The sequence below is a fragment of the Sus scrofa genome, chromosome 1 (assembly GCF_054392235.1).
Source record: "Sus scrofa isolate SSC_HxYL_T2T_F1_AM1 chromosome 1, Sscrofa_HxYL_maternal_Yorkshire_Landrace_v2.0, whole genome shotgun sequence".
NCBI classification, from domain to species: Eukaryota; Metazoa; Chordata; class Mammalia; order Artiodactyla; family Suidae; genus Sus; species Sus scrofa.
The window spans coordinates 92,753,383-92,765,947 of record NC_139383.1 but is presented as its reverse complement, the minus strand read 5'-3'; positions in this window follow the sequence as shown (position 1 = coordinate 92,765,947).

The following is a 12,565-nucleotide window of genomic DNA, read 5'->3' as shown; positions in this document are numbered from 1 at the left end:
TTGGAGTGCCTTTTAAGTTATGATAACTCCTTTCAACAAACCAGTGCTCAGAGAGCAGGAGGCAGGACATTGGATTATTTGCCCTAGTTATAGGAGAAATCTAGGTTGGAAAAAGGCAAAGGTTGCTTTCCTGAGCAAAGACATATCAGGGCTGGTGTTCATTCGCTGAGTTGAATATATTAGCAATGAGGAGACTTGTATTCTCCTATTTTTTGGAGTTTGTGAGATTGCAATTCTGCCCTGCTGGCAGGATCTAGCTATGTGCTGCTTTTCCCCTCTTGTGAAAAGAAGGCATTTTCATGCCAAAACAGGCTTCTCCTCAAAGGAGAAAATGTTTGAAGTGCCTTTCGAGTGATGGAAACTCCCTGCACCAAACCAGTGCTCAGAGCACAAGAGGCAGCACATTTGATTATTTGCCATAGTTATAGGAAATTTCTAGGTGGGAAAAAGGCAATGGTTGCTTTCCTGAGCAGGGACAAATTAGAGCTTGTGTTTGTTCCCTGACTTGAATATACTTCACCACCAGGACACATCTATACTCTTTTTTGTGGAGTTGGTGTGATGGGCACCAGCCCTGTTTGTAATTACTCACTATGTGCTCCTTTTCCCTCATATTGAAAAGAACGTTTTTTTATGCCAAATCAGCCTTCTCCATGAAGGATAACATGATTGGAGTGCCTTTCAAGTGATGGAAACTTCCTGCACCAAAGGAGTGCTCAGAATGATTTGGGCAACTCTTTGGTTCATTTGCCATAGGTATATGAGAGGCCTATGTGGGAAAAAGGCAACAGTTACTTTCCTGAGCACAGACACATTGGTGCTTCTTTTCATTCACTGAGTTCAATATACTTCCCAACATGGAGGCTTACCAACATTTGTTTTGTGGAGATGGTGAGATGGCCATTCTGCCTTGGGTGTACAAACAACCTATGTATTGCTTTTCCCCAATATTTAAAAGAATGTTTTTTCATGCCCAATCAGGCTTCTCCTCAAAGGAGAACAAGTTTGAGTACCTTTTAGGCAATGGAAAATCCCTGCACCAAAACAGTGTTCAAATGATTTGGGCACACCTTGGCTCATTTGCCCTAGGTACATGAGAGGCCTAGGTTGGAAAAAGGCAAGAGTTGCCTTCCTGAGCAAAGACATATTTGTGTTGCAGTTTTTTCAGTGAGTTGCCTATGCTTTGCAACCAAGATGCTTCTATACTCTTGTTTTGTGTAGTATGTGAGATGGAAATTCTGCACTGGTTGTATGAACTAGCTATATGTTTTTTTCCATGCTTGTGAAAAGAAGGAACTGCCATGCCAAATCAGGCTGCTCCTCAAAGGAGAACACCTTTGAAGTGCCTTTCAAGTGATGTAAACTCTGTGCACCAAACGAGTGCTCAGAACGACTTGGGAAAAACTTTGGCTCATTTGCTCTAGTTATATGAGAGGCCTATGTGGGAAAATGGCAAATGTTGCCCTGAGCAAAGATGCATTGATGCTGCTGTTCATTCACTGAGTTGAATATACTTTGCAACCAGGGTGCTTCCATACTCTTATTTTTTGTAGTTGATGAGATTGCAATTCTGCCTGCTTGTAGGAACTAGCTATGTGCTTCTCCCCACCTCCTTGTAAAAAGAAGGAATTTTCATGCCAAAACAGGCCTCTCCACAAAGGAAAACAGGTTTGGAGTGCCTTCCAACTGATAAAAACTCCCTGCACCAAACCTCTGCTTAGAGAACAAGAGGCAGACCATTGCTTAATTTGTCCTAGTTATGATTTGCTCTCCTGAGCAAAGATGCATTAGGGCTTGTGTTAATTCACCAAGTTGAATATACTTCACAACCAGGAGGCTTCCATTCTCTTGTTTGGTGAGTTTGTTGCAATGGGCACTCTGTCCTGTTTGTACTAGCTACCTATATGCTACTTTTCCCCAATATTGAAAAGAAGGATTTTTCATGGCAAGTCAGCTTTCTCCTCAAAGAACATGTTTGGAGTGCCTTTCAAGTGATGCAAACTCCCTATGCCAAACCAGTGCTCAGAGAGCAAGAGGAAGAACATTCATTTTTTTGCCCACGTTGTAGGAGAATTCAATGTGGGAAAAAGGCAATAGTTGCTTTCCTGAGCAAAGACGCATTGGGGCTGGTGTTCCTTCACTGAGTTGAATATACTTTCCAACCATGATGCTTCCCAACTCTTATTTTGTGGAGGTGGAGAGATGTCTATTCTACTCTGCCTACACTATCTAGCTATATGCTACTTCTCCCAATATTGAAAACAATGTTTAGCATGGCTTTTCAGGCTTCTTCTCAAAGGAAAACAGGTTTGGAATGCCTTTCAGGTGATAGAAACTCCCTGCACCTTACCAGTGCTCAGAGATCAAGAGGAAGCACATTTTTTATCTGCCATATTTATAGGAGAATCTTTGTGAGAAAAAGGCAAGGGTTGCTTTCTTGAGCAAAGACACATTGGAGCTGGTATTTGTTCACTGATTTTAATATATTTGCAACCAGCACACTTCCATACTTTTGTTTTGTGTAGTTGGTGAGATGGCCATTCTGCCCTGTTTGAAAAAAGAAGCTATGTGCTGCCTCACCCGTTTCTGATAAGAAGGCATGTTCATGCCATATCAGGGTTATCCTCAAAGAAGAACATGTTTGGAGTGACTTTCAAGTGATGGAAACTCCCTACATCAAACCATTGCTCAAAGAGCAAGAGGCAGCACATGGTATTATTTGTCCTAGTTATAGTACAAGACTAGGTGGTAAAAGGGAAGGGATGCTTTCCTGAGCAAAGAATCATTGAGGCTGGTGTTGGTTCACTGAGTTGAATATACTTTGCAACCAGGACTCTTTCCAAGTTTTGTTTTGAGTGGCTTGTGAGATGGCCAATCTGCCCAGGTTGTGCAAACAAGGTATGTGCTGCTTTTCCCTGAATTTGAGAAGAAGGAATTGTCATGCAAAATCTGGCTTATCCTCAATGGAGAACATGTTTGGATGGCTTTTCAAGTGATGCAAATTCCTTGCACCCAACCAGTGCTCAGAGAGCATGAGGCCCATTGATTAATTTGCACATTGGTATATTTGCCCTAGATATAGGAGTATTCTTGGTGTTAAAAATGTGAGAGTTGTTTACCTGAGCAAAGATGCCTTGTGTCTGGTGTTCAGTCATTGAGTTGTATATATTTGCAATCAGGATACTTTCAAATTCCTGTTGTGTTTAGTTGGTAAGATTGAAAATCTGCTCTGCTTATACAAACTATCTATGAGCTTTTTTTCCACTCTTTTGAAAAGAAGATATTTTCAAGCCATATCAGGCTTCTCCTCAAAGGAGAACACTTTTGGAGTGCCTTTGAAGTGATGGAAAAATCCCTGCACCAAACCAGTACTCAGAGAGCAAGTGGCAGCTCATTGGTGTATTTGCCCAAGTTAAAGGATAATTCTAGGTGGGAAAAATACAAGGCCTTCTTTCCTGAGCAAAGACACATTGGGGCTTGTGTTTGTTCACTGAGATGATTATTCTTTCAACCAGGACATTTCCATACTCTTGTTTGTGGAGTCAGTGAGATGGGAATTCTGCTCTACCTGTACTAGCTAGCTATGTGCTGCTTTTCCCTCTTGTGAAAGATGGGATTGCCATGGCAAATCAGGCTTCTCCTCATAGGAAAACACTTTTGGAGTGCCTATCAAGTAATGGAAACTCCATACACCAAACCAGTGCTCAGAGAGCATGAGGCCCATTGTTTATTTTGCCATTGTTATAGGAGACATATAGGTTGGAAAAAGACAAGAGTTGCTTTCCTGAGCAAAGACAAATTGGGGCTGGTGTTGGTTCACTGAGTTGAATATCCTTTGCAACCAGGATGATTCATTACTCTTGTTTTGTGGAGTTGGATAGATGGCCATTCTGCCCTGGTTGTACGATCAAGCTAAAATTCTCCTTTTCCCTGCTAGTGTAAAGAAGTCATTTTCATGCCAAATAAGGCTTTTCCTCAAAGGAGAGCACATTTGGAGGGCCTTTCAAGGGATGTAAACTCCCTGAATCAAACCAGGACTCAGAATGTTTTGGGCAACACTTTGGCTCATTTGAGAGGCCTAGGTGGGAAAAAGGGAATGATTGTTTCCTGAGGAAGATGCATTAGTGTTGCTGTTGGTTCAGTAGTTGAATATACTTTGCAAGCAGGATGCTTCCCAAGACTTGAATTGTGGGGTATGTGAGATTCCATTCTAACTTGTGTGTACTAGCTAGTTATGTACTACATTTCCCAATATGGAAAGGATGTATTTTCATACCACATCAGGCTTCTCCAAAAAGGAGAACATGTTTGAGGTGTCATTCAAGTGATGGAAACTCCATGCATCAAACAAGTTCTCAGGGAGCAAGAGGCCCATTGATTTATTTGCCCTAGTTATAGGAAGTCTAGGTTGCAAAAAGGCAAGGGTTGATTTCCTGAGCAAAGTCGCATTGGGGCTTGTGTTCATTAACTGAGTTGAATATACTTTGCAACAGGACACATCCATTCTCTTTTTTTTTTTCTGGAATTGGTGAGAGGGCAATTCTGCCCTAGTTGTATGAACTAGCTATGTGCTGCTTTTCCCCAATATTGAACAGAAGTGGTTTTCATGCCAAATCAGGCTTCTCCTCAAAGAAGCACACATTTGGAGTGCCTTTCCAGTGATGGACACTCCCTGCACCAAACCAGTGCTCAGAGAGCAAGAGGCTGCACATTGGTTTACTTTCCCTAGTTATAGGAGGTTTATAGGTCTTAAAAAGCCAATGGTTGTTTTCCTAAGCAAAGACTCATTGGGGCTGGTGTTTGCTCACTGAATTAAATATATTTGCAACCAGCAGGCTTCCAAACTCTTATTTTGTGGAGTTGGTGAGATGGCAATTTTCCCCAGGCTGTATGAACTTGGTATATGCTGCTTAACCCCAATATTGAAAAGAAGGCATTGTCATGCCAAATCAGGATTCTCCTCAAAGGAGAACAGGTTTGGAGTGCCTTTCACGTGAAGGAATCTTCCTGCACCAAACCAGTGCTCAGAGAACAAGAGGCAGTTCATTGGCATATTTGCCCTAGTTAGAGGAGAAGTCTAGGTGGGAAAAAGGCAAGGGTTACTTTCCTGGGCAAAGATGCATTGGGGCTGGTGTTCATTTACTGAGTTGAATATACTTTGCAACCAGATGCTTCCCAACTCTGATTTGTGGAGTTGGTGAGATGGCCACTCTGTTCTGGTTGTATGAACTATGTGCTGCTTTCCCCAATAATGAAAAGAAGTCTTTTCCATGCCAAGTCAGGCTTCTCCTCAAAAGAGAACACATTTGGTATGTCTTTCAAGCAGTGGAAACTCCATGCACCAAACCAGGGCTCAGAGATCAAGAGGTAGCACATTGGTTTACTTGCCACAGTTATAGGGGTGTTCTAGATGTTTAAAAAGGCGAGTTTTTTTTTTCCTGCACAGAGACACACTGGTGCTGGTGTTCTTTCACTGAGTTGAATGTATTTGCAACCAAGATGTTTCCATACAGTTATTTTATGGAGTTGGTGAGACTGCAATTCTGCCCTACTTGTATGAAGTATCTATGTGCTTCTTTTCCCCTCTTGTGAAAAGAAGGCCTTGTCATGCCAAATCTGGCTTGCCTGCCAAGGAGAACATTTTTGGAGTGCTTTTCAAGTGATGGAAACTCCCTCCACCAAACCAGTGCTCAGAATATTTTGGGCAAATCTTTGGCTCATCTGCCCTAGTTGTATGTGAGGCCTAGGTTGGAAAAAAGCTATGGTTCCTTTCACGAGCAAAGATGCATTGGGGCTGGTGTTCATTCACTGAGTTGAATGTACTTTGCAACCAGGATGCTTGCATATGCTTGTTTTGTGTAGTTGATGAGATGTCCATTCTGCCCCGGTTGTACCATCTAGCTATGAGCTAATTTTCCCCACTTGTGACAAGAAGGCATTTTCATGCCAAATCAGGCTTCTCCTCAATAGAGAACACTTTTGGGTATCTTTCAAGTGATGGAAACTCCATGCACCAATCCAGTACTCAGAGAGCAAGAGGAAGCACATTGTTTATTTGCCTTAGTTAGAGCAGAAGTCTAGGAGGGGAAAATGGCAAGGGTTGCTTTTCTGAGCAGAGATGCTTTGGGGCTAGTGTCTATTCTCTGGGTTGAATATGCTTTGAAACCAGGATGCTTCCCAACTCTTGTTTGTGGAGTTGGTGAGATGGCCATTCTGCCCTGGTTGTAGGAAATAACTATGTTCTGATTTCCCTGATATGAAAAGAAGGCATTGTCATGGCAAATCAGGCTGCTCCTCAAAGGAGAACCCATTTGGAGTGCCTTTCAAGTGATGGAATCTCCCTGCAACAAACCAGTGCTTATAGAGCAAGAGGCAGCACATTGGTTTATTTGCCCTAGTTACAGCAGAAGTATAGGTGGGAAAAAGAAAGAGTTGCTTTCCTGAGCAAAGATGCATTGGGGTGGGTTTGTTACTGAGTTGAACATACTTTGCAACGAGTATGTTTCCATACTCATATTGTGGAGTTGGTGAGATGGCTATTCTGCTGTGGTTGAAGGAACAAGCTAAGTGCTGCTTGTCCCTGTTTGTGAAAAGAAGCCATTTTCATGCCAAATCAGGCTTCTCCTCAAAGGAGAACACGTTTGGAGTGCCTTACAAGTGATGGAAACTCCCTGCACCAAACCAGTTCTCAGAATGATTTGGGCAACACATTGGCTCCTTTGTCATAGGTTTACAAGAGGCCTAGGTGGGAAAATGGCAACGTTTGCTTTAATGAGCAAAGACGCATTGGGGGTGGGGTTCATTCATTGAGTTGAATATACTTTGCAACAAGAATGCTTCAATATTCTTAGTTTGTGGCGTAGATGAGATGGCCCTTCTGCCTTGGCAGTAAGAACTAGCTATGTTCTGGTTTTCCTAGATATTGAAAAGAAGATATTTTCATGGCAAATCAGGCTTCTCCTCAAAGAAGAACACTTGTGGAGTGCCTTTCAAGTGATGGAAACTTCCTGCACCAAACCAGTGCTTGGAATGATTTGAGCAACACTTTGGCTCATTTGCCCTAGGTATTCAAGAGGCCTATGTGGGAAAAAGGCAATGGTTGACTTCCTGAGCAAAGATACATTGGGTCTGCTGTTTGTTTACTGAGTTTAAAATACTTTGCAACCAGAAAGCTTCCATACTCTTATTTTCTGGAGTTTGTGAGTTGGCATTCTGCCCTGGTTGTATGAACAAGCTGTGTTGCTTTTTCCTGCTTGTGAAAAGAAGACATTTCATTTCAAATTAGGCTTCCCATCAGAGTAAAACATATTTGGAGTGCCTTTCCAGTGATGGTAACTCCGTGCATGAAACTAGTGCTCAGAGAGCAAGAGGCAGCACATTGCTTTATTTGCCCTATTTACAGCAGAATTCTAGGTGGGCAAAAGACAAGAGTTGCTTTCATGAGCAAAGACGCATTGGGGCTCGTGTTCATTCCCTCAGTGAATATAATTTGCAACCAGGATTCTTCCATACTCTTCTTTTGTAGATTTGATGATATGGCCATTCTGACCTGCTTGTACTAACTACTTATCTGCTGCTTTTACCCACTTGTGAAAAGAAGGCATTTTCATGCTAAATCAGGATTCTCCTCAAAGTAGAATATGTTTGGAGTGCCTTTCAAGCAATGGAAGCTCTGCACCAAAACAGTGCTCAGAATGATTTGGGCAACACTTTGGCTCATTTGCCCTAGTTATGAGAGGCCTTTATAGGAATAAGGCCACTGTTTCTTTCCTGAGCAAAGACGCATTGGGTATGGTGTTTGTTCACTGAGTTGAAGATACTTTGAAACCTGGACACTTCCATATTCTTGTTTTGTGGAGTCTGTGAATTGCCATTCTGCCCTGTTTATACCAAATATCTATGTGTTGCTTTTCACCTGATATTGACAAGAAGGCATTTTCATTACAAATCAGGATTCTCTTCAAAGGAGAACACCCTTGGAGAGCCTTTCAAGTGATGGAATCTCCCTGTACCAAACCAGTGTTCAGAGAGCAAGAGGCTGCACATTGTTTTATTTGTCCTAATTATAGGAGATGTCTAGGTTGTGCAAAAGGCAATGGTTGACTTCCTGAGCAAAGATGCATTGGGGCTGGTGTTCATTCATTGAGTTCAATATACTTTGCAAACAGGATGCTTCCTAACTCATTTTTTGTGGAGTTGTTTTGACAGCCTTTCTGCCCTGCTTGAACAAACTAGCTTTGTGATGCTTTTCCCCAATATTGAAAAGAAGGTATTTTCATGACAATTCCAGCTTCTCCAAAATAAGAACAAGTTTGAAGTGCTTTTAAGTGATGGAAACTCCCTGCACCTAACTAGTGCTCAGAATATTTTGGGCAACCCTTTGGCTCATTTGCCCTGGATATATGACTGGCCTAGTGGGGAAAAGGCAAGTGTTGCTCTCCTTGGCAAAGCCATATTGGGGCTGGTTTCATTCACTGAGTTGAATATACATTGCAACCAGGATGCTCCCATACTCTTGTTTTTTGGCATTGGTGAGACATCAATTCTACCCTGGTTGTAAGAACTAGCTATGTGGTCTTTTTCCCCAGTATTGAAAAGTAGGCATTGCCATGGTAAATCAAGATTCTCCTCAAAGGAGAACACATTTTGTGTGCCTTTCAAGTGATGGAAAATCCCTGCTACAAACCTGTGCTCAGAGATCACGAGTCAGCAAATTGCTTTATTAGCCCTAGTTAAAGAAGGAGTTTAGCTGGGAAAAAGGCAAGGGTTGCATTCCTGAACAAAGACACATTGTAGCTGGTGTTCCTGCTCTGAGTTGAATGTACTTTGCAACAAGGATGCTTCCATACTCTTGTTTTGGAGTTGGTGAGATGGTCATTCTACCCTGGTTGTATACACCAGCTATGTGCTCCTATTACCCAATATGGAAAAGAAGGCATTTCCCCTATGGGAAATCATGCTTCTCCTCAAAGTGGAACATGTTTGGAGTGCCTTTCAAGTGATGGAAACTCCCAGCACCAAACCAGTGCTCACAGAGCAAGAGCCAGCACATTGTTTTATTTTCCCTAGTTACAGCAGGATTTTAGGTGGGAAAAAGGCAAGGGTTGCTTTCCTGAGCAAAGATGAATTGTGGCTGCTGTTCATTCACTGAGTGGAATATACACTGCCACCAAGATGCTTCCATAACTTGTTTTGTAGAATCTGTGAGATGGGCATCCCACCCTGGTTGTAGAAACTAGCTATGTGCTGCTCTTCCCCCCTTGTGAAAAGGTTTTTCATGCCAAATAAGGCTTGTCCTAAAAAAAGAGAAGAGGTTTGGTGTGCATCTGAAGTGATGGAAACTGCCTCAACAAACCAGTTCTCAGAATGATTCAGGAAACACTTTGGATCATTTGCACTAGGTATATGAGAGTTTAGGTGGGAAAAGGCAGGGTTGCTTTCCTGAGCAAAGAAGCATTTGGGCTTGTGTTTGTTCACTAATTTTATTATTCTTTGCAACTAGGATGCTTCCATACTCTTGTTTTGTGGAATTGGTGAGATGGCCATTCTGCCCTGGTTGTAAAAACCAGCTGTGTTCTGCTGTTACCCACTTGTTAAAAGAAGGCATTTTCATACAAAATCAGACTTCTCCACAAAAGAGAACATGTTTGGAGTGCCTTTCAAGTGAAGGAATCTCCCTGCACCTATTCAGGGCACAGAGAGCATTTAGCAGTCCAAGGGCTCCTTTGAACAAGTTATAGGATATGCCTAGGAGGGGAAAATGCAAAGGATGAACTCCAGAGCATAGCTGCATATGGGCTGGTGTTCAGTCTCTGAGTTCAATATACTGTACGAGGAGGCAGCTTCAATACTCTTGATCTGTGGAATTTGTGAGGCTGCCATTCAGCCCTGATTGTCCCAGCTGGCTCTGTTCTTTTTTGCCCTGTTTGAGAAAAGAAGGCATTTTCCTGCCAAATCAGGCTTAATCACAAAGGAGAACATGTTTGGAGGGCCATTCAAGTGCAGGAATCACCCTGTACCAATCAGTGCTCAGATATCTTTTTAGAACACATTGGCTCATTGGCCCTATATATAGGAGATCCTCAGGTGGGTAAAAGGCATTGGTTGCATTCAAGTGAAAATCTGCTTTGGGACTGGTGTTTGATCCCTGAGTTGAATATCCTTTGCAATGAGAAAGCTTCCATACTCTTGTTTTGCGGAGGTTGTGAGATTTCCATTCTGCCCTGATTGCCCTAGATCACTCTGTGTTCTATTTCACTGCTCATGAAAAGAGGGCAGTTTCAAGCCAAATCAGATTTCTCCACAAAGGAGAACCAGTTTGGAGAGCCTTTCAAGTGATGGAAATTCTCTGCACTAAACCAGTGGACAGAGAGTTTGGGAAGCAAAATGGCTCATTTGCCCTAGGTATAGGAGAGGCCTAGGTGAGAAAAAATCATGGCTTGCTTTCCCAATCCAACACACATTGGGGCTGGTGTTCATATACTGAGTACAATATATTTGCAATGAAGAAGCTTCCTACACTTTTTTGTGGAGTTTGTGAGATTGCCATTCTGCCCATATTGCCCCACCTCGCTATGTGTTGCTTTTCCCCTTTTGTGAAAAGAAGGCATTTTCTTGACAAATCACACTTCTCCACCAATGAGAAAAGTTTTGGAGTTCCTTTCAAGGGATGGGAATTCCCTTAACAAAACCATTGAACCAAAGTCACTGGGTAACACATTGGCTCTTTTGATCTCATTGTTGGTGAAGCCTAGGTGGGCAACAGGTAAGGCTGGCTTTCTGGACAAACCCACATTGGGGCTGGTGTTTGTTCACTGATTTGACAAACCTTTGCAATGAGTAAGCTTCCATACTCTTATTCTGTGGAGTTTGTAAGATTGCCATTCTGCTCTGATGGCCCTAGCTCGCTGACATGCAGCTCCACCCCACCTGTGAAAATAAGGCATTTTCATGCCAAATCAGACTTCTCCACAAAAGAGAACATGTTTGGAGTGCCTTTCAAGTGAAGGAATCTCCCTGCACCTATTCAGGGCACAGAGAGCATTTGGCAGTCCAAGGGCTCCTTTGAACAAGTTATAAGATATGCCTAGGAGGGAAGAATGCAAGGGATGATTTCCCAAGCAAGCCTGCATTTGGGCTGGTATTCATTCTCTGAGTTCAACATACTATGCAAGGAGGCAGCTTCAATACTCTTGATCTGTGGACTTTGTGAGATTGCCATTCTGCCCTGATTGCCCTAGCTTGCTATGTTCTGATATTCCCCACTTGAGAAAAGAGGGCTTTTTCATGCCAAATCAGGCCTCTCCACAAAGGATAATATGTTTGAAGTGCTGTTAAAGTGAAGGAAACTCCCTGCACAAAACCAGTGCCCAGAAACCTTATTACAACCCATTGGATCATTTGTATTTTGTATAGGAAAGCCCCAGGTGGGAAAAGGCATGGTTTGCTTTTGAGAGCAAAACTGCTTTGGGGCTGGTGTTCACTCCCTGAGTTGAATATAATTTTCAATGAGGAAGCCTCCATACTCTTGAATTGTGGAGTTTTTGAGATTGCCATTCTGCCCAGATTTCCCTTGCTTGCTATGTGTTCTTTACCCCACTTGTGAAAAGATGGCATTTTCATGCCATATCAGGCTTTTCCATGAAGGAGAACCCATTTGGGTTGCCTTTCAAATGATGGAAACTCCCTGCACCAAACCAGTGCACAGAAATCTTTGGGCAGCCCTTTGAGTCATTTGCCCTTGGTGTATCAGAGGCCTAAGTGGGAAAAAATCCAGGGTTGCTTTCCAAAGCCAACACACATTGGGGTTGGTGTTCATTCCCTGAGTTGAATATACTTTGCAAATGAGGAAGCTTCCATATTCTTGTTTTGTGGAGTTTGTGAGTTTGCCATTTTGCCCTGATGGTCCTAGGTTGATATGTCCAGCTCATCCCTGCCTGTGAATAGAAGGCATTTCCATGCCAAATCAGGCTTCTCCACAAAGGAGAACACATTTGGAATGCTTTTCATGTGAAGGAATCTCCCTGCACTTATTCAGGGCACAGAGTGCTTTGGGCAGCAAAAGGGCTCCTATAAACTCGTTATGGGAGAAGCCTATATGGGAAAAAGCAATGGATGATTTCCCAAGCAAACCTGCCTATGGGTTAATGTTTGTTCTCTGAGTTCAATATACTATGCAAGGAGGCAGCTTCAATATTCCTGATCTGTGAACTTTGTGAGATTGCCATTCTGCCTTGATTGCCCTAGGTCACTATATGCTTTTTTTCCCGCTTGTGAATAGAAGGCATTTGCATGGCAAATCAGACTTCTCTGCAAAGGCCAACAAGTTTGGAGTGCCTTTCAAGCAATGGAAACTCCCTGCATCAAACCATTTAACAGAGAGCACTGGCCAGCACATTTCCTCATTTGCTAATTGTATAGGAGAGGCCTAGGTGGGAAAAAGGTGAGGGTTGCTTTCTCTAGCAAAATTGCATTGGGGATGGTGTTTGTTCACTCTGTAGAATGTGCTTTGCTAGGAGGAAGCTTCCAGACTCTTGTTTTGTGGATTTCATCAGATTTCCATGTG